Source organism: Cydia pomonella, chromosome 8 (assembly GCF_033807575.1).
Source record: "Cydia pomonella isolate Wapato2018A chromosome 8, ilCydPomo1, whole genome shotgun sequence".
Classification (NCBI taxonomy): domain Eukaryota; kingdom Metazoa; phylum Arthropoda; class Insecta; order Lepidoptera; family Tortricidae; genus Cydia; species Cydia pomonella.
In genome coordinates, this window is record NC_084710.1 from 16,865,511 (window position 1) to 16,887,266 (window position 21,756).

Sequence of the window (21,756 nt, forward strand, 5' to 3'; positions counted from 1 at the left end):
TCATCCGCATAGCATAGCCGCCACACCCTTCTCATTTGTCAAATCAACAGAAATATATGCGTGGTACCTTACAGATTGATGGGCCGGCCTAGATTGAATTACATCTCGGTATGGCCTGACAAGGGTCTTAGATTCCATGCGGGTGTAAGGTATCCACGAACAAGAATAATACGAGAATGAAGCTGTCTGATAAAGTGTAGGCGTTTCGTAACTGTTAAGAGATCCCTATTTGCGTAGGTGGGGTAATAAGTCTTAGGAATTTTGGATGAGAATTAGTTGTGCGGGAAACTCTAACAATGGTATAGCGCACTGGCTATGCGACGGGAGCATACCGGCACATAATAATTATGAGTGTAGTCAGTGTGTGTGTTAGTGAGCTTATGAATATACGTGGATTTTAATTGTTCATGTATAGACAACAAATTTATTAGCTCATGTATGCAGGGGTGCTAAGCTAATATTTTTTCTGACTATACATTATGTTAATAAAAAATCGCCTTGTTCAGAAAGTTGACCACAGATTTTTATAAGGTTGCCTTATAAAATTATCTGTAGTCAGCTTCATGTTAAATATACCGATTATTACGCTTGCCTATAATATATGTTATTCTTATCAATCATAAAAACAACGCCGGGCCTCTAAACTGAGCATCACCATTGCTTCTTGTCTGATGGTGATGCCGGACCCGGCATCGCATAAACCATAACAGCCTTTCGCAAATGTCACCTCGGGCACAGGGTCGTCCGTATCCATAGCGAAGGCCCTGTGTCTACAACTGACACTATGAAACTTAACAAATATATATATATATATATATATATATATATATGTTATTAATATGTTATAATATGTTATTCAATATGTCCAATTAAATTGAAATCGTTTTACACGTTAATTAAACAATTTGTCAAATAAAACAAAAATTCTACAACGTTGTGATACAATTCCATGCATACACAGTCATTTATTAAGTATGTGCTGTCGTCATAGGTACTTCTAAAAGTAAGTAAAATTTTCCAAAGTATTGAAACAAATGTCTTTTGTCACAAACAGAAGAATAATTTACCTTTTTTTGGTAGCCTCTAATAAAAAAGTGGTAACCTACTTTTCCGTTTCAATTAACTTCTGAATGAATTTGTACGGTGTCGCTTAAATCAGGGCCGAGATCAGTGATTGAATAATTCTCATTGTTTATCAAAATATTCCTTGACCGATAAATTCATCGTGCTAAGATATTTTCTCGTGTCTAAATAGTGCACTTTAAAATTAAAATATCATTGTTTTCACGAATAAAGTAGTATGAAGATTGAAATTAAAAATAATCATGTCCCAAAGTATTTCTAATGTTTTATTTGGCTTGTAATTCTCACCATAAATTTAAGGAGTATTGTTTTGCCTGACATCGCCAGGAGACGTCCACGCAATTAAAAACTAAGGTTTAGCAAGCCAAATCACATTGGTGGGATTATTTGAAACAATTATTATTTTTTCATCACAATTGCTCAAAAAAGATCTTATTTCATGAAGATGTACTAAAGGACAAAGGCCTATTTTGTTCCCGCGAGAGTTATGGATTGTGAAAAAAAACCAGCTATACCTAGTAAGTTATAGCTTTTTTTTAAATTATGACACTTATTTATACAAAAAAAGTAGCATAAATTAGTTTTACTTTAGAATACTGACGTTTATAATTTAATATTTTTGTTTATATTTAAAATTATTTAATTTGATTAATTCAGCCGTTTAAAATGTTTTTACATAATTTTCAACCGTGGCTGAATGCCGAATAGGTCTATGCCTTCGATGCCTAACCTGTCAAGAAATTATAAAATGGCGGACGAATGCCAGCGTATATGTCACCGTATTAAGAATTGTTTCGCTTAAAATTTAGTTTTTTCTTAGCAAGTGTGATAAAAACATTGTGTGTAACTCCGGGTGTAAGAATATTGCAAACTCGGGTATTTAATTCCCTCCAGCCTGCGGCTGTCCGGAATTACCACCCTCGTATCCAAAATTTCACTTACCCCCCTCGTTGCACAATGTACTATAGTTACGATAGTAATAATTATATGGTATGGAAGGGTCCATTAAAAAATATCTTTGGTTTGTTGTTTTTTGTCCCCAAAAAATGTGACATAGTGGAACTTTTTGTATGGGGTGTAATTTTTAATGTTTCTCAAGAAAATTATAATCTACAACTAGAAAGATATGCAATAATACTCAACTGTTATTCATTTATTTATTTAACGAAAAAACAGAAGCGTGACAGAGTGGTCAGAAACAAGACAACGAAAAGAATTTTAACCCGTTACAATCTTAAGTGCGGTATATATAAACCTACAGTGATTATCGCTCTTTAAGTGTATATAGAAATTTAAGTTCAATTCAAAAGGGTCGAAAGTAAATCACGATCGCAAATTGCAAGCGTAATAACGAACAGTAATAAACAAATAGGTTAATTCTGGCCTGATGAAATACCATTTAAGGTGTCAGAAGTCGTTAAACTATATCCCATTAAAACTGGCAATTAAATCTTTTAATCGATATGAAAACGTGCAAAGCTGGCATTGAGTAAATACAGTTAATCTCGAGTGTAGTCTAATGGCTTGTTTGTCCAATTAATTGGATTTCCTTAACACCCTGGAGCAAGCCGTTGTTCGGCGCTGTACAGCGAAAGTTTTGCCCACCCCCTTACTTGACCAAGATTATTACCAAGATATTCATCGTATAACAATGAGATAGGTAATAGTTTATCATATGCAATCTTAATGAACAAAATACAAATTAAACTTGTAACCGTATCTGGAAGGGAATCTGACATTTTATTTATACTTACCTCAAATATAAGGTCACTTATACCTACTAAATAACCATTATAGGCTCCTTCTTCTCCTAGACTATGATCAAAATATATACGTATGGTTATAGCTAAGTAATTATTTCAAAATTTGTAATTCACGTCACATTTCATATTTAAGTAGTTGCCTATATTAAATGCATATGTTATACAGTAAAATGCATACAGTTAACTATTTAAGTATATCGATATTTTAATAATAAGACTGTATCGATAAGTGCACTGCTTTTGTGATGATTTTGTTTATCGTGACAAGGCGGGTTTCTTTACTATTTATTCAAGTGCTCAGATCATAGAAACCATAAATGCCTCTGGAACTTATGCTTTTGCTCTGCACTTATGTTTTTTTTTTATTCCACGGCGGTGGCAAACAAGCATACGACCCGCCTGATGGTAAGCAGTTACCGTAGCCTATGAACGCCTGCAACACCAGAGGCATTACATGCGCGTTGCCGACCCTTTAAAAACCTGTACACTCCTTTTTTGAAGAACCCCATACTGTAGCCCCTCGGGAAAACCTCGGCAGGAAGCTCATTCCACAGCCGAAGCGTTTGCGGGAGGAAATTCCTCTTAAACCGCACAGTACGCAACCATATTTATTTCAAAATTTTAAATTAGTATGTATATTCTCGTAGTTAGGCCGAAGCCAATTGATTTTATTAAACCGACTCCTTGTTAAATGGAACCTTTACGTTCCACTAGTTATGGGTAAGTAGTAAGAACTGGCTGCAGTCCATTAGTATATCATTTAGTCTAGTAATTTAGTTCGGAGAGAGTACTAAGTGTCGTTTACCCAATTATCAATTCACATAATTTGTACAAATTTATTCTAAACCCCCGACAATCTATTCAATGTTTAATGTAGGTACGATTCCCAACAACCGGGCTGCGCCTGGCCGCGTAGCCAACATGCCAATCGTTAACGTTCCGTAACGTAGCGTAGTCATCTCTCTCTATCACTCTTCCATAATAGTGCAACAGTGACAGTTGCCTTTCGTTCGCTACGGAGCGCTAACGATTGGCATGTTGTCTACGCGGGCTGATCGCCTGCCACCGCATCACAAGTAGAGCCACGTCAGCGAGAAGCGGACCGGGTTGCAAGCTGTGTAAATTCCACCTAAATATGATATCTAACTACCCTATAGCGGCTTTACATTTCGTCATCATCTAGCAATATGCGGCAAGCCAGGCTCTGGTTTAGCCCGGTCGATGGAATTCGTACATATCAGGGCCATCGGGGGCCTCCTCAGATTATAGAACTTCTTATATATATGAGGGCCTCCAACACTCTGAGTCAAACATTGTGGTTTTGACGACCAGTTTGGCCTAGTGGGTAGTGACCCTGCCTACGAAGCCGATGGTCCCGGGTTCAAATCCTGGTAAGGGCATTTATTCGTGTGATGAGCATGGATATTTGTTCCTGAGTCATGGGTGTTTTCTATGTATTTAAGTATTTATAAATATTTATATATCGTTGTCTAAGTACCCTCAACACAAGCCTTATTGAGCTTACTGTGGGACTTAGTCAATTTGTGTAATAATGTCCTATAATATTTATTTATTTATTTAAACATATTCACACTCGATGCTGAAGCCGGAAACGTTAGTCGCCATACATTGATTAAAAAATTACGATCGATCGATCGAAGGGATCAACGCTATCGCACGCAGCGTCGGATGTATTCACTCGGTGCGGTTTCTCTTGAGCATGAGGACGACAGTGAGATTTATATAATTTGTTATTGATATGATATTACACTGGGCACATATGCAGATTGTTTTAAAATATGCAAAGAGAAGCATAAAATCACGTTTGTTGTATGAGAGCCCCACTTAAATATTAATTTTATTCTGTTTTCAGTATTTGTTGTTATAGCGGTAACAGATATACATCATCTGTGAATTTCAACTGTCTAGCTATCACGGTTCATGAGATACAGGCTGGTAACAGACAGACGGACATTGAATTCTTAGTAATAGGGTCCCGTTTTTGCCCTTTGGGTACGGAATCATAAGAACGTATATATTATATATTGTATTTTACATTCAAGTATTTATTTCTTCAGAATATGTTAATAAATTTGCGAACAACGTAAACAATATCGAAGCACTGACACTGTAAGGATTAGAAGGGGATAAATTAAAGTAATTCTCAACTAAGATGTAGGAAATTAATAGTCTAAGCATGTGCTTACTGAGCTCCTAAACTAGGCGATGCATATTCAACGAGTGATTTGCGTAGGTAAGCAATCGCTTACATAACTAAATATATGGTAAGTGGGAGAACGATCTGGCTGATCTATGGTGTGAACTGCTAAAATTTGGTCTAGCCTTTATTACACTTTAAACTGGTTCGGAAAACATACTAAATATAATCTACACACGGCTCAATCGAGTTTTTTTTTCATTAATGTCCGACTTTTCAACTTGGGTTTCGCTGATCTGCGGTCTGGTTAAATGTTTATGCATATCAGTTTATTAAATATAATATAAAATGCAAAGTAAAACCTAACAACAGTGTAATTTTCTTCTTTATAGCATTGTATTAGCAATATCGAAGTCTTGAGAGACAGATAAAGAACACGATGCCTTAAAAAGTTAATATTGGTAGGTAATAACATATGACATTTGAACACCATTATGGGTCCCGGGTGCTTCTACTTGGCAACTCCTTGCTTTTATTGGATTCAAGGGACATAAAGTCATCAAAGTCAGCATCGATCGTCCGTAGGGTCGCACTATGCCCCGGGATAAATAGCTTGTCTATGAACGACGACATTTTCTTTTTTATTTGACATTACTCGAGCTCGGGTGCTCTAGTTGTTTAAAAATGTAGATATATAAATAAACTTTTTACTTGATTGCTACAATACAATCAAACGCAAATAGGTAACAGAAACACAGAGTTAAAACAAATAATTATTATGACGATTTTTGTACGGTGTAAATCAAAATGGTTCTAGCTTAATTTATTTTTAGGTACCTCTATTTTTTTAATTCCATACAAGGTACTACATTATAAACATATATTTTTTTTACCAATGACAGCTTGCTAACTACAAGTATATAATAGTAAAATTGTACTAAGATTGATTTTGTTAGATCTTTTCTACGAAATCATGCTTTGTAGCAAGCTTTTCGCATGTTTTCCGAATCTTGTTTTTCTAGTAGAGTTTTCTACGAAACTTACTTTCACAGCTTTGCCGAGCATTTTCTCTTTCATATGTACATTTTCCAATTCTGATCTGCATGGAAACGGTGTTAACGGAGCTTTGCGATAGCGGAGCTCTTATTTTTAGATGCTTTTGTTTATTTAGTTCTGGTGCAATATTAACTTACTAAACTACCATTTTTAAATTATAGCGAGTTTGTAGTGACAGTAATGTATAGGATATCGTGTACTTTTGTCTCAAGCGACGGCACTTATCCCGTTTGGCAACCCTTCAAATTAAGGGATGGAAAGTACATCTTCGGCGATCCAGTCTGCGCTCTAATTATGTCTAAGTACTTGTAACTAGGTCAGGTTAAGTATCATTTTAGTATAAGTAACTAACTATTAAACACATTGACTTCATAAAAAAAGTTAAGTAAGTTCTTACAAAACAATCGGTTATGTTTACATATGTACCTCACCTACACGTATTGACGTTGCTCAGCGTTAAGAATCCGCAAAAATAAACACATATCGTTGCTGTAATCTACCTCGCGTTTAGGTACACAGTGCGGGAGCTAAATGCGTATATCGTATTCGGGAAACAGCTTTTAATCGTGATTATTAGGCTGTTCCGGTCCGAAGTGAAACCTAATTGGAGCACACAATTTATTACTGTGCAACTAAAACGACGTCCGCTTTTGCCTATTTGTTATTGGTACTAGCCCTGTTTGGTTCGCCTTTGTGTACCTAGGTACCTACCAGTGCCCACTGTCCCTGAGCCCATAGGGATAAGTAGAAATATTTGTCATGTATTTGTTAACCTATAAAATACGAGCTTTGCTTGCTTTGACACTAGGTTGGTTATTGACAGAGTATGTCAGACATCTTATTTAACCTAATAATCCAGGATATAAGCGAGTTTCAGTTTGGATATCGCGGTGGTTGTAACATTGCTTATGAATATCGAAAGGCATTAGTATCCTTACGGTGCCTCTTTTGTTTTTTAGTTCCTATTCCTTTTCGGTTTACATTAAAGGTAAAAACAAGCGTCAAACATAATCCAAGCTCTTCTTGAATCGGGAACTTATAATCGACGGATAATATGAGGAAAAGGAGGGGTATCGGGTATACAATATATAGTTAGCAGTACAAGCCTGACTTAGTTTTAGGATGGGGCAAGATCTGTACTCGTAATATTTTTTTCCAAATATTTATTTCCTTTTTAAACCCACCAAGTCGGCATTGAACACCGGTAACTATATTAGCAGTAATACGCCGTAATGTCGTTCCCACGCGAAGGAATAAAGCTTGTTTGTTTTGCGTAAAAAGATGGTAGGGAGATGGGATTACTGATACTCGTACATGCGTACGGATTTTCGAGTACACAGTGATTTGGAATTGAGAAACCAAGCCAGACATAAGAAAAATGATAATGATATTTCTTTTATTTTATTAAATAATATATCTACGGTAGATTTCAGGAGCACATGGACCTTCCCAGCTTCCTAGCTTCGTCGCTCTGCTTGGGGAAAATACTTTCCTACTATATTCTGTTTTTATTAAGGAAAAGTAGCAATATATAAATCTACCTATCAATCGCAACCTATAAGCAGGGATCGGAACCGGTTTTTTGCAAAAACATCGAAATAACCATATATTTCGGTTTATTTTATACTCTAAAAATGTAGGACTCAGTTGTGTTTTCAGATAACGACTCCGTATTATTAGATTGCCTAATTAGAAATGAAGTAATTAACAAAGAACGAAAAAATACCGTTTTCGTTCCCATACAAAAAATACCGGTTTCCGATCCCTGCCTATAAGTAATTTGCCTGTTATGCTGCTAATGTAGGTAATGAAGACACTTGAGTCCGCTACTATTCCGGCGGTTCATTTAATGGATGGTTTAAGATGTCAAAGCCTTAATAGTAACCAAACTATCTTGTTGTTTAGGTACAAATATGGTATAGTATTCTGTACCAATACCCAAGCCAACAATTAACGTTATCTACACACATATCATAAACCTTCTATGATGCATTCAAAAACCGCAAATAACGGCCAGCATTAAGTTAAAGTGTTTTGTAATAAAGTTTTAGCAAATTTATTATCTGTGAAAATGTAATAATAACCTTTAATTTTTTTTTTTTTTTTCAATAAAACGATTTATTTAGGTCAGCACAAAAAATACATAAAAAATACACATTCAAACTTAAAACATCTCTGAAAAAAAAAACAATTTAATTTAACCTTTATTCTAATATCAGTCGATATGAAGTTTTTTTCGAAGTGAAGTGTCAATTGCAAACAATTTTGAAAAATCTCGCATGTTAGTTGAATCGAAAAATGTGGCTATCGGGCCCCGACTCTGAATGTTTCTAAATTAAAAAAAAATACGGATGCGTGACATGCGTAAAAAAAGTTTTAATTTACCGCCATATTGGACGTTCAGTTCATCTTTTAGTTAGTTTGTAAGTATAAAATTAGTTTATTTTGTTGTTTTTACCTATCTATAGCAAAAGTTTCGTGTAAAATGAGCGATAAAGATATTTCGGTGACGCCACATATTCGCGAGTTCCGCGAGAGAGCAACGCCGATGTCCCAATGCCGGCCGTATGGCCGTAACATGCTGTCAGTGAATACATCATAGAGAGCTTATAATATGTGTGTAGAGAAATCAGTGTATGTAATTGTGCATTAAAAGACTCGTGTGATTTTTTTTATGAAAACCCACACTCGTTTTTTAATGCCTTTTATTAATGTCATTATACAGCAGTCACAGAAACTACTATAAATAAAACAATAAAATCATTTTTTGCAGATCAATGATCCATCGGATCTTAGTACTATAGTGAACGTTTAGTATTCAGCTAACTAAATCTAAAACCTACATATAGCATTACGTGCACTTCAGCTCGTTTGTGGTGCGCGTCCCGCGGCCGCTGCTGGAAACCATCGGGAGCGCGAACTTCTGGCCGAAAGGGGTGATATTTCGGCGGTTTCATGGTTAATCTGCCGCACCAGAACAGGTGGCGCAACCGAAAACTGCGTCGTCAAAATGATTTTTATATTTTAATATTTTTTAAATGTATATATGTTAGTCTGTAAGGTATGTACATATATATGGGCCTTAGTTGCCTGAAAATAAATGATATTTAATTTAAAATACCTGTAGACGTACCCACAAATTATTAACAAGAGCCCTAAAAAGTATGTATAGCTATAATAACTTACGTCATAGTGTAATTATTGTTTAAATTAACTAATTTATAAATTCTGTTCGCAAGTTAAAATAATATGTAAGAAAGCAATCAAGTTTTTGTTCTAAGTCCCTGGTTTGGGTATTTATTTGTTTCGATTAAAGATAAAGATACTGCAGAGGCTGGGAAATGGATGAGATGAGAGATGATACGAATTGCTATTCCTGCCATGACATACATAGTGCTTTTCTCTAAACATGCAAGGGAATAAGTTAAAATATATTATGTATCATTATCATCAAGCATCAGTCAAATCGAACCTTCACATCAAACACGTCAAAAACAAATAAATAATTTCCCTCTTAAAAAAGGTGCAACTTATTCTGCCATTCAGTAACATTCAATATTTGTGCACTATAAGCTGTATATGCATGGATGAGATATTTAAAAAAATATAAGTTATATTGTGTTTGATTTTATTATATATCATTCGCACGATCATACGCGACGGTCTTGTAACGATTAGACATGTAAGGTTGTTTATCTATCCTATAGCTTGAAATGATAGCTGACCAGCGGCTGTAGGACGGTCACATTTTTATCACTCGTTACTATGCCTGTCACGTTCTAACAAATATGTAAGCGCGAAAGTGACAGGCATAGTGACAAGTGATAAAAATGCGACCGTGCTACATCTGCTGGGCGGCGATTTTTGAATTTCGAGCGTCGATTCGTCATTCGAAAATCTGTGGAGAACAGCCAAATGCCATTTTTTAAATACGAGCTATAAACATTGGGAATCTAGTGGTATTGACTACTCGTTTTCAATTATATTAGTAGGACTTAAATTCCTAGTAGTTGAAATATTATTAAAGGAGGAACGGAATCGAGCTATGGAAATTGAAAAATCGCCCCCCTAGTAGTGGAGACGCGGTCCGCGGCTATAATAATTGGCTATGTGCATTTTTCCTATTGGCTACATGTATTAAAAATGTAGAAAACAATACAGTAATGAACTTCCCATCCGCTAAAACAGGACAATAATGTTTTTTTTTTAGTTTAACCATAAAGAACTTCCCGTACTATTTTTGCTACAATAAGCTGAACAGATTCGAAAATATATGAAAAAAGAAAATATTTCCAAGAATACAGACTACAGAATATGTCAAGGGTCTCTTCCATCATATAATTGGAGGTTATTCCCTAAATTCCATTTATACTCACCTACTACACAACCAAAAATTGCCGCGAGTGCGCCTATTCCGTTCATCTCTACCAATTTCAATTAATTTTTCTCACTTGATCGATCGTCGCAGAACAAAGCAATTACGACACTGGAACGTAACCGATCGCAATTAATTTGTTTTCGCCTCGATGCGCGTCCGAACAGGCCTTTGTAGGCGTCAATTCGACACCATTTATATTAAATTGTTTGTGCTTCGTATTTATTGGGTAGACAACAGATTCCGGAGACGAAAAATGTGATATATCCTTTTTAAGAAAGAACATATTTTAAAATAGCGACTGCCGCGCTAAAATTCATTAATAAGCAGCAAGCTTAAAAGAAAAAAAAATCTTTTTTCCTCTACGTTAACTATTAAACTAGCAATATTTTGATATAATATATAAGTACCTATGTTAATTAGTTTTCGAAAGCGATAATAAGGGTTTAGGAAAACTATTTATTTTTTCTAGGTAGCTAGATTTCATTCGTGGAATCATTGCTTCTTCGAGTTTTTCTTAATTAATTCATATTACATTTTGTGGACATGCTTGCCTTTTAACACCTAAAATGAAAATCCTATGTTAAGAGTTGACAACTCCTGCTCAATCTCGGAAGCATCCAAAAAGAAACCGGGATATTATGTTACCCAAACGCAAGATTTGTCGTAAATAATTTTTACAAAACTAACTAGACTGAACTTTCAACTCACAGAGGAGACTAGATCCGGTTGAGATATCTTAACTTAGTTATTGAGACTTACATTTTCAGATACGATTCCTACTTCTAATAACTTCAAATACTTTTTTAAACATTCATCACCTTTATTTTCTTTATTTTTTGTGCTACTAATTGTTTCACCTCATAGACCTAATTCCGAATCAAAATAACTAATGTTGCGAAACCTAATTATCAAATGTTTATTTTTATTGTAATATTTACTGTCTAAAAATAACGCCACCTAAGTAGCTTACAAATGTACCCTCTTTCTATGAAAATTAAATAAAAATACATGAATATTCGGATTCATTCATTGATGCAACCCCATGCTTGTATTTTTAACAGGGGAGCGTTAAAAGCATTTTCCTTCCTCGAGGCATTAAATATAAAAAAAGACCAAGTGAGAGTTCGTTTAATTCGCGCATTAAGGGTTCCGGACAAAGTATAAATTCTCAAGCAACTAAAAAACTAAAGATTTTTGACCAGAATAAAACTAAGTATAATCGTCTACAGCGCCATCTATCGGCAAATCAATTAACTAATTTGGGCGATCTAATGTATGTATGTTGCTTTTTAAGGGATATTTTTTCTTTTATTTGAAAGGTGTCTTTAGTATAATCACATAAAAAAATCAAGTACACAGCAAAGGCAATGGAAACTGAATTCGAAAATATCTAGAGTTTAAAATATTTATTTATATTTTTTTTCTCTAATATTTATGATAATATTAATGTTATGTATGTTAAATTGTTTTTCAATGTGCAAACAAAGCTCTTTCACATAATACCATACTTGACCTAGACACTAAATTTTAATATAATATTTAAATGGTAGGGGACCCTAAAAAGGTCATGTTGCATACAATATACCACTTCACTGAAACAAACAAAGAGTATTCTCAAAAATAATTTAAGCTATTTTGCTTACGTACATGCGTTAAAGGCTTTACTGCGGTAAATCTCCAAGCTATGTATATTTAAAATAACTTTAGTAACCCACTAAAGACAGGCTTTCACGGGACCGAAGGATAAAAAAATACATTTAGATTTGTTATTCAACATATATGTGAGTATTTATACTATACGTGTGGGTATAAGTATTGTTGTGGCACGATTTTAATTTGTGTTTCTACGGTTGTTTTTAGATACTGATGCTTTTTCGCGGTGGGTAGTCAAACAAATACACGTCAAAATTGTAGATTGTAGAGCTGTAATTAAAATTTGATAAAAATAGTAATAAAAAAAAATATATAGTAAAAAGTATTGCCATGTTTTTTATATACGTTCTCAAGTCTAAAGGACACAGTTAGTGAAATCTCCAGACAAAAACAAAATGGATCACTTGGAGAAGCTTCAGAAGAGTTTAAGTCGCGAATTGCCTCCTCTGAGAGTTCTGTGGCTATTCAGAGGTGCTGCCAGGAGAGTACAATGCCTTTTAAGACTTTGTTTGGAAAGCTGTGTCGAGTCTCCAAAACCCAATGGAATTTGCGTTGAGATCCCTTAAGCAGATAAAGTCCCGTTCCCGAGCCAGTATTCTTCTCCTCCATGGTGTACCCGAAGCACAAGGCGGAGACACTTCCGCTGCAGCGGTGGACATTCTACAACAGACCCTGAAGCCGATAGCAAGTAAGTCACTTTGACACTTTCATGGGTTACTATCGACTGGGTAGAAATTTTAAGGTCGCCTGCCAGGTAGGATTAGGGATCCAGTCTCGGGCCGCTGTTGCTGAACTGGCGGCCCGCAAGTGGTATGGTGTAAAACAATGTTGGCCGAACGTTAATTGCAACTAACCATTATAAATTGAACCGTAACCGTAACGGGCGTTACGGTTACGGTTCAATTTATAATAGTTAACGGCCAATAATTTTTAATTGCATTAACGTTTCGGCCAACACTGATGTGAAAGGCAGCTGGACGAGTGATGGGCGCATAGTAGTACAGTGCCATGATGGGGTTTCTAACGCGGTAGGTTCAATTAGTAGGTTCTTATAAAACAAAATTTAACTAATTATTGGAATCGGATAACGTGGTAAGAAACATACATATATTTCTTTAAATGTAACATTCCATGCCTCCTTAGGACTCCTTAGGTACATGGAGCATAAGGACCGTTTCAGCATGGAGTATCACAAAACACCTTCTCTTAAAACGTCATTCATGGTAACTTTTGAATATATCCAAACCTTATCCGACCAAAATCCTAAACGCATTGACCGCTGACTAATAGGTATGTTCGGGACAGCAAGGCCCAGTCAGCCGAACACGTATATCGGCCGGTCACGGAGACCAACGAACGTGCAATAAACCGAAGACGTGACGCGCCACACCTACCGTCACCTCGCATTTTTCCAATGCCTATAAAAAGTTCCTATTGGACGCTTCCTTTATTAATTGAACTCGCAGATTAATATACCATACCTTAATAACGCAGAGTACTAAGTCACAAGTTGTACCGTCGAGTTAATGAATTTTGCGAGAGACGCGAGAGTACGCTTTAGGTGGCAACCGGAAAGGGACAATGTCTTATGGGGATAATTGAAGAATACCTATGCCTTGGTCGTTGACTTTTTTCAGCGAAAATAGCTAAATGAGTGAGATCAAACTTGAATTCGGTGTCATTTTTAATGTCTACTTTAACATATTGTACGATGAATTCTTAGAGTGCCCCGCCATTCTGGCTCAAAATGATCTGCATCTCCTGATTAAGTATGATTTGGTTCCTTTTTTATGACCTGGTTTCACAACTGGGAATAGCTAGCAAGCCTTCAAATTCTCTGCTTGGTACTGTTGTATGTAATCTTTCTAAAGTCTTTCTCTTCTCCAGTGCCTATGGCGGGATTGCTAAGCGATGCCTTAAATAGAAAAACAATAACAATGCATTTAGGTAAATAAATAAATAAATATTATAGGACTTTATTACACAAATTGACTAAGTCCCACAGTAAGGTCAATAAGGCTTGTGTTGAGGGTACTTAGACAACGATATATATAATATATAAATATGTATAAATACTTAAATACATAGAAAACACCCATGACTCAGGAACAAATATCCATGCTCATCACACGAATACATGCCCTTACCAGGATTTGAACCCGGGACCATCAGCTTCGTAGGCAGGGTCACTACCCACTAGGCCAGACCGGTCGTCAAAGCAAAGCGTCGTTGGTAAAGCATTGTCAACGGGCAAATGGTAAAGCACATCATTTATAAAATGAACACGAATGGTCCCATAAAACGGAATCATGAAAGTTTATACCCTGCTTTAGTTAAGGGTGGACCATTCAATCGTGACGTAAAAATTTTACGATCACACGTCAAGAGAAACACCAATGAGGCAGTAAACAGTCCCCTTCAGATACTTAAGTTCTTGTAGAAATTCATTAGCAATTACTCTTATCTGCATTGCCCGTTAGATAATTTAAGAGCAACACCTCAGAAAACCAATTACAGTTACAGATCATTTACATATCTTTTAAAATGTTACGTTTTAATTTTTTCGTCAAAAGTCAAAACTCAAGTTTTAATTTTTTGTGTTCTTGTACTTTTATGCATTCCAAGTTCAAAAAAATAATATAGTTTATATTGGGTCGTTTATTTTATGACAAATAAGTTTATATCAGCTATATATCTAGAATTCAATACAATAGATTGCTTTTTGCCAAGGAAAGATAGACTAAGAATTAAACTTTTAACTAAAGAAGAAAAACACGATTACCAAGTAATGAGTCTACGTAAAGCTTAATGTATCACAAAAAAATAACAAAATAATATTCCTCTTAACTATATTTTATGACTCGAAAAATCTTGCACATACACGTCGCAAAACTTTTTGCCCCCAAACCGTCCGAAATTTTCGCTTGTCAATTATAAACATCATATCTCGAGTGATCATCACATATTTATAGAACTTTTTAGATTGCTCAACTATTCTATTTTGGTTTGGGTTGTCCAGTTTTTATGAAACTTAGAAAACATTTATTTTTATTTGTTAGTAATAATTGTTTTGTAGCATATTCATCTAATTCACACAATAAATTGTTGTATTGTTATAGGTAGTTGCTTACAGTAAATACCGATACATGATTATTATATATACCTACATACATATATAGCTAATATCGACAGGTCTTAAAGTTCCCGCGCGCTTCGATCAAAAACCCAATGAACAAGCCCACTTAGTCCCTTTCGTGGTCGAGTACTGGCCCTACACTAAAACTGGATGTGATCCTTTGTTCCTGATTCTGGACCTTTGTTATGAATACAAAGCAAATTTCGGCTTGTTAGGTTGGTTAGTTTCAGTTAAGCGAGAGTGCCTCCATAAAGATTCACTCTCTTTTTTTTTGGCGCAGAGTATATTGTAAAAAGTTGAAAGCCTAGGCGATTCAGGAATCGCAAAGTATTCATGTTATAAAGATGAATACGATTACTAATAATAATAACTCACAATAATAATAGGTAAGTCAATAACTCATAGTTTCAGTATTATTGTACCTATACTATATATTGTTCATATATTGCATACGTTTGAACGTTACTGTATTTCTGGAGAAAAGTAATAACCCCAAACTCCGTTATCAATTTTGAAGTATGTATACTACGTTCCGCTTCAATTGAAGTCGAATCGTTTTTTCAAACGAAAACTCGTTTTGAAGCGGATATTGCATTCGAGCACACCTCTGCGGGTCAATGGGATGAAAACTATCCTAATAATTTTTATCAAAACACTATGAATTTTTGATCAGTTTGAAATTTTGTATGATTGAAAATATTAAACAACCAATGGGGGCTTGTAGTCAATATGTCCACCATACAGAGCCATAATAATTTGCAATACTTATTCCGTAAGTACCTACTAGGCACATATTTACATCTTTTGATGTTCAATAGGGTAGCCTAACAAGGAAGTTTAAAAAATATGCAGAGTTAAACTGTCTTAAGAGGGGGCTGACGTAAAATTGTACTAAATTTTGATACGTTAATTTTTACATGAAAACTTTCACTCGGAAACTAGACTATATTTGCGAGGGACTCTAAGAAAAACCTTAAGACTTGGATAAAAAAAAACACGAAAACATGTCTAATTTTCATTTATTTTCAATTGTATATCATTACCCTGAATACCACAGCAGTGTAATTTTAGTATAAAATAGCTAATAATATGGCCGAGGAATTTGTCTAGCGAAATTTTAAACAGAAGTATAAGTAAGTATATATTCTTTATTGCACCAACAATTATACATTTTACATACCTACATGTAAAACTACAAATAAATAAATAGAACCAGGTAACAACAGGCGGTCTTATCGCTAAAAGCGATCTCTTCCAGACTACCTTACTACTACAGACTTATACTTTTAGAGATATCGAGGAAAAACTTTAAAACCCACGTGATCGCGAAATCTTCTATCGCAAGTTTCGCGCGGCGCGTCTAATCTTTTATTCCTTTCCAATTTCCTGGCTTTACGCCCCCTATTAAGAAGTAGATACAATAGATAATCTTCGCACCAGAAGCGGCCTCTAAGCAAATAAAACACACATGATCTAATCGCATTAAAAGTTAAAAATGAGTTTCCGTTACGGATAAACGTTGAAAACGGCAAAATATGGGGAATTACCTAAGTGGGGATTAAGGCTCGCGCGGCGGAAGGGTGGACCTGCAGATGCACAGTTGTGCTGTAAGCAGAAACTGGACTATTGCAATTTATAGTTTTATCAAAAAGACTCGTTTATTTACCGATTATTAATCAGACATTATCAAATGGTAATTTGTACTGCCATATATGACTAAAGCCATACTAAAGGGTATGGAGTATCAAAACCACTCGAGACCCCTACCCCTAGTGTAAATAAATTCGATTTCGAAACGTGACGTACGCGTTTGCGTTTAGTCTCATTTTGTATTGGATTTAGAAAGAGCGCGCCAAGCGGGACGTTTTGGAAGCTCAAAATCCTATACAAAATGAGACTTAACGCAAACACGTTCGTCACGTTATGATGTCGATAAAATTTACACTAGGGGTACTGATGTCAGGCGGTCAAATCAAATGTTGCCTATACCTCCTGCATCAAATTATGGTCCCTATAATCGTTCCTTCAAGCCTGGTTGGTTTTAATTTAAGTAATATTTTTATTGCTTAAATGTTATATTTCTAAATAAATTAATGTGCTAAACTTCCAAAAATGTCTAACATTTTACGTGACATCTATTCCATATATAGATGAACTGTCATAGGGACAACCATTCGACGCCAGAGGTATGAGTTAAAATTAATTTAATTTGTTGTATTGAATTATTTTGTTGTATGATCCCAGATGACCGAAATAAATGATTATTTAATTTTAATTAATTTTTAAATAGCTAGTGAATATGGAATTGCACCTATATTAATAGCTTTTGTCTGAAAAAATCAAATGTTATTAAGTTATTATCTTTAGGTTTCTACCTATTTTTCTTGCATGGAAAGTTTAACAGTTCTCTATTCGCTAGGTGTACGACTGGTGCTGCCCTCATTTTGTGGACTTTTCTACGTTAAATTTTATCTAATAAAATTTGTTGAAATGGCTGCCGCTAGTACTAACCGTGTGTTTGTGACAATCAGCGCCATTTTTCCCTTCACCGATTTCGCATGTTACCAATACTATGAGCACCATATTTTACTAATTCAGCTTGTTGATCATGCGTGCTCCAATCCAACCTAAGCCATGTTACTGCTATTATTCTACTAATGTGGTTGGGGTGAAATATTAAATGGCTGGGCAGACAGTAATTAATAATACGCCGTACGGCCAGAGCCGCCGGACGTAACAGAAAAAATCGCCGGACCTCACAGCACTCGGTATTTTCGAAGCAATTTTATTAGCTCTAAGCTCACTTGAGCTTACCTGTGAATAGTGATGGGCCGTTACAAAGACTTGTATTGAACAGATTTACTGCCAGCGACCCGCTAGGCGGGTTCTCTTTTCGCACAAAGCTGCAAACACGTGTTATCGTTTACGATCGTAGCGCGTAGCTCACGGTGGCAGTGAATGCGGTAGGATTGTAAATACTCACAGTCAGTAGGTATTTCCGAGAATCTAATAAACAAGTAAGTATTCTCGGGTTTATTGACAATATTCCCAAAAAACTATTTTGTTACCGATACAGAATGAGAAAAAAATCTATATAATTATACTATTACTAATCTGTATATACGATATTTATTTCTGTTTAATCACAAAATATTCTATAAAAAGTATAAATATAAACGTACCCCTACCTTTCATATGAATACGATCAACTAGCTTGACCATTATTAAATACTAATTTCGATATGCTGTAGTCAATTATAATAAAAAAACATTGACTTGAAAAAACTAAACGGGGGACGGGCGGGCGCTGTACTTCGCGCATTTATGTCTTTGTACTACATTTTTGTCTACTGAGATACTTACCAATTTTCAATTATTATTTAAGTTTTATAGTAAAAAATATGTATTTTTTTAGATGATTCGTAGAATAAGTATTGTATACAATAGTGATATAATCAATTTCAATCTTGTACCTTACTTATGCAACTAAGCAAGCTTCGTTGCCTAAACACGTACTCGACTGAAAAGCTCTTTATTATATCACGATAGTATAAAATACTATTGATCCGTTTGTTGTTTTCTATTTACCTACGAAATATTATTTTCAGGTTGCTGGTAGTGATTCGGAGAAGCAAACCACCGTGAAGTAAAGCGGAAAGTCCAAATAGGAATATTCCCAAACAGGAGAATATTGGCTCAGCACGTCACTATTTGTGAAAACCTGAGCCTCGATGATTTCATTATGAATGTTCTAACGTTCAGCGGCCGGCGAAGGTAACTGTTTAAAAGCCGATATTAACTTACGGCAGGCAATTCGAGTTGCCTGTGATTTTGGGACGCTTTGGCAACATAATTGAGGCCCAGATGGAATTTTAGATTAATTATTTTGAACTAAATTTTCAAGGCCAATGACATCTAACCTCACGTCTAAGGGAATGGTTTGTCGATTGAAGCTGATTTAGGCTAGCTTCACAAAGCGTAAATTTTTCCCATATACCGTATCGAATACCGTAGTGACAGCAAAATTTGTATGACAAGTTCAAAATCGTTCATACGGCTTCCCCGCATATTCGCCGTGTCGTTCACAACGTTGCTGTCACGGGAAAATTTTACGCCATGTGGTTCAACTTAGGATATAGATTGCTATGCTTTCGATAAATGGGGTCGCAAAGCCAAGAAATTAGAAAGAAACAAAAGATATGGCGCGCCGTGCGATATTGCGACGGAAAGTAAGGCCAACGTGCGATTTCTAGGGTTCCGTACGAAAAAGCTATATAAGAAACCCTTATGGTGTGACTCTGTTTGTCCGTCCGTCTGTCACATTGCTAAAATCTTAAGAACTACTTAAGCTATCGATTTGGAATTTGGAATAGTTATGAAGAACGCTAACCCAGACACATCGAAAGTGTTATTTTGTTTTTATAAACTATGGAAAATACCTAATGTGATAAGGGGTAAAATTTCAAAGCCTAATTACTAGGTCACATTTGCAAGAGCTTAATATGAAAATTCGAAACATATCATTTTCATAGCGAAAAAAAAACATGAAGGAAAATGTGAAAAAAAAACAGTGTAAAATGGCGTGTAAAATCGTATTAAACGTGATCGCATCAAGCAGGTTAATAGGTAATTATTTATACCAATTCCTCCAGCTATTATACTATATACTCGTACGCGGAACATGGAGCTTGCTGTTTTTTTATGGTATATGAGGCAAACGACGAATCGCCTGATTTTACTCGAGTGCCTTAAAAAATATATTTTAGCAGAGAAACATCACAATAAAGACATCAATCAACGATACCGTTTAGGTATAATTTACCTATTTCAATCAAGTGCAGTAATGTTTGTACTATGCAGAAATAATCGTTCTTAGATTACCCGGCATGCAATGTAACATGTTCGAGCTCCATCGCTGCGAGGAAATTGAAACAATTCACAGCAAGCAAGCATCTCAGATCGATGTTAATAAGTCAATAAAACGTGGTCGATTGAGCCAATCTTATTTTATGACTCCCTCGACTGCAAGATACAAAGACATATATTTTATAGACTACCTTTCTAAATGGGTGAATCAACTTCTTGTCTTTTGCAAGAATTGCCCTTAATCATTATTCAACTTTTGTAAGTTTTAACATGGTCAAAATGAAGCAAGATCCTTAATATATATATACCAGATCCCACAGAAAGAAAAATACGTAATTTTTTTATTAAAAAATTTGGATGACCCTGTGGCTGAACCCTTATTTTCATACAAAAGTGTGGGACAGATTTGTCCCCTGGTTCATTGCTCTTAAACAAGTTATAAAATATCAAATCATGATAAAAAAATATTGTATTACGTAACTAGCTTGTTTATCTATTTTTATATAATAAGAAAAAATGCATTTTAGCCTGCCACTCACTTTGCTTTTCAAACAACAACTCAAGGATTTAAGGTGGTTGTTGAATTCTATAAATTTTGTATGTTCATTTGGATGTGTGTTCATCGATCTAGCAAATACAGCTGAAGAGATTTCGATGAAGTTTTCACAGATAATTTATAACTAGAAAAAATCATATACTTTTATCCTAGAATTCGTAATTATAAAGGTGGTTCGGGTGGGGTTAGTCTAACGACTTCACGCGGACGAAGTGGTGCGAACAGACTAGCATCTAATATTCAGGACGTTGCATGAACAGGGGTTTTAGAACTATATCTAAGTGACGTTTATTTAACCGGAAAAAAATCAAAATATGCTTAGCTTGTCTCTAACTCTATAGCATATCCTCTACGATATCCATCAAATGGCCACGCTTGATTTTTGTATAAATCACTATGTACCTACATGTGACTGGCCTTATATACATGATACTAGTCTAAACACCACACAAGCACTGATCTGCTCAAATTCAGATTTAACTACAACTGAAATGCAGCCTGTACCTGTAAGTTGATTTTATATCGCGCTTTTCTTTTGATTTCAGTTCAATTGCTAATTTACAACTCTCGCAACTAGCAAATTAACCCCACTGGGTACCATACAATTTTAACTACGATAGTCTATTTAGGCATATGTATCTGTGGCAAGATCAGATACCCTGTGTAAGGAAAGTTACCGAGTTCGCTTTCTATCTGCAATGGAAAAACAATAACTTTCGGAACTCATAAACTGATAAACAAGTATTTACATAGACGATAGAGGGTACAGTTCAGAGAGTTGCAATATTAAGATAAGCTACATACCTGGTGGCCATACCAAGAGCAAATAGGTACGCATGTTGATTTATACAGTACGCAATGATGCAGGTGTGGCGAAGGGTATGACTAAATACAATTTTTTTCATTACACTTGCTCGAAAAAGATTTTATTTCATACAGGTATACTGAAGGACAAAGTCATGTATTGTTTCCATGGGAGTTATGGATTGTGAAAAAAAAGCTATAACTCCCTAGGAGTTCTAGTTTTTTTTTTAAATATGTCACTAATTCATACGAACCAAGTAGGTATAAATGAGTTTTACTTTTAAAATACTGACGTTTATAATT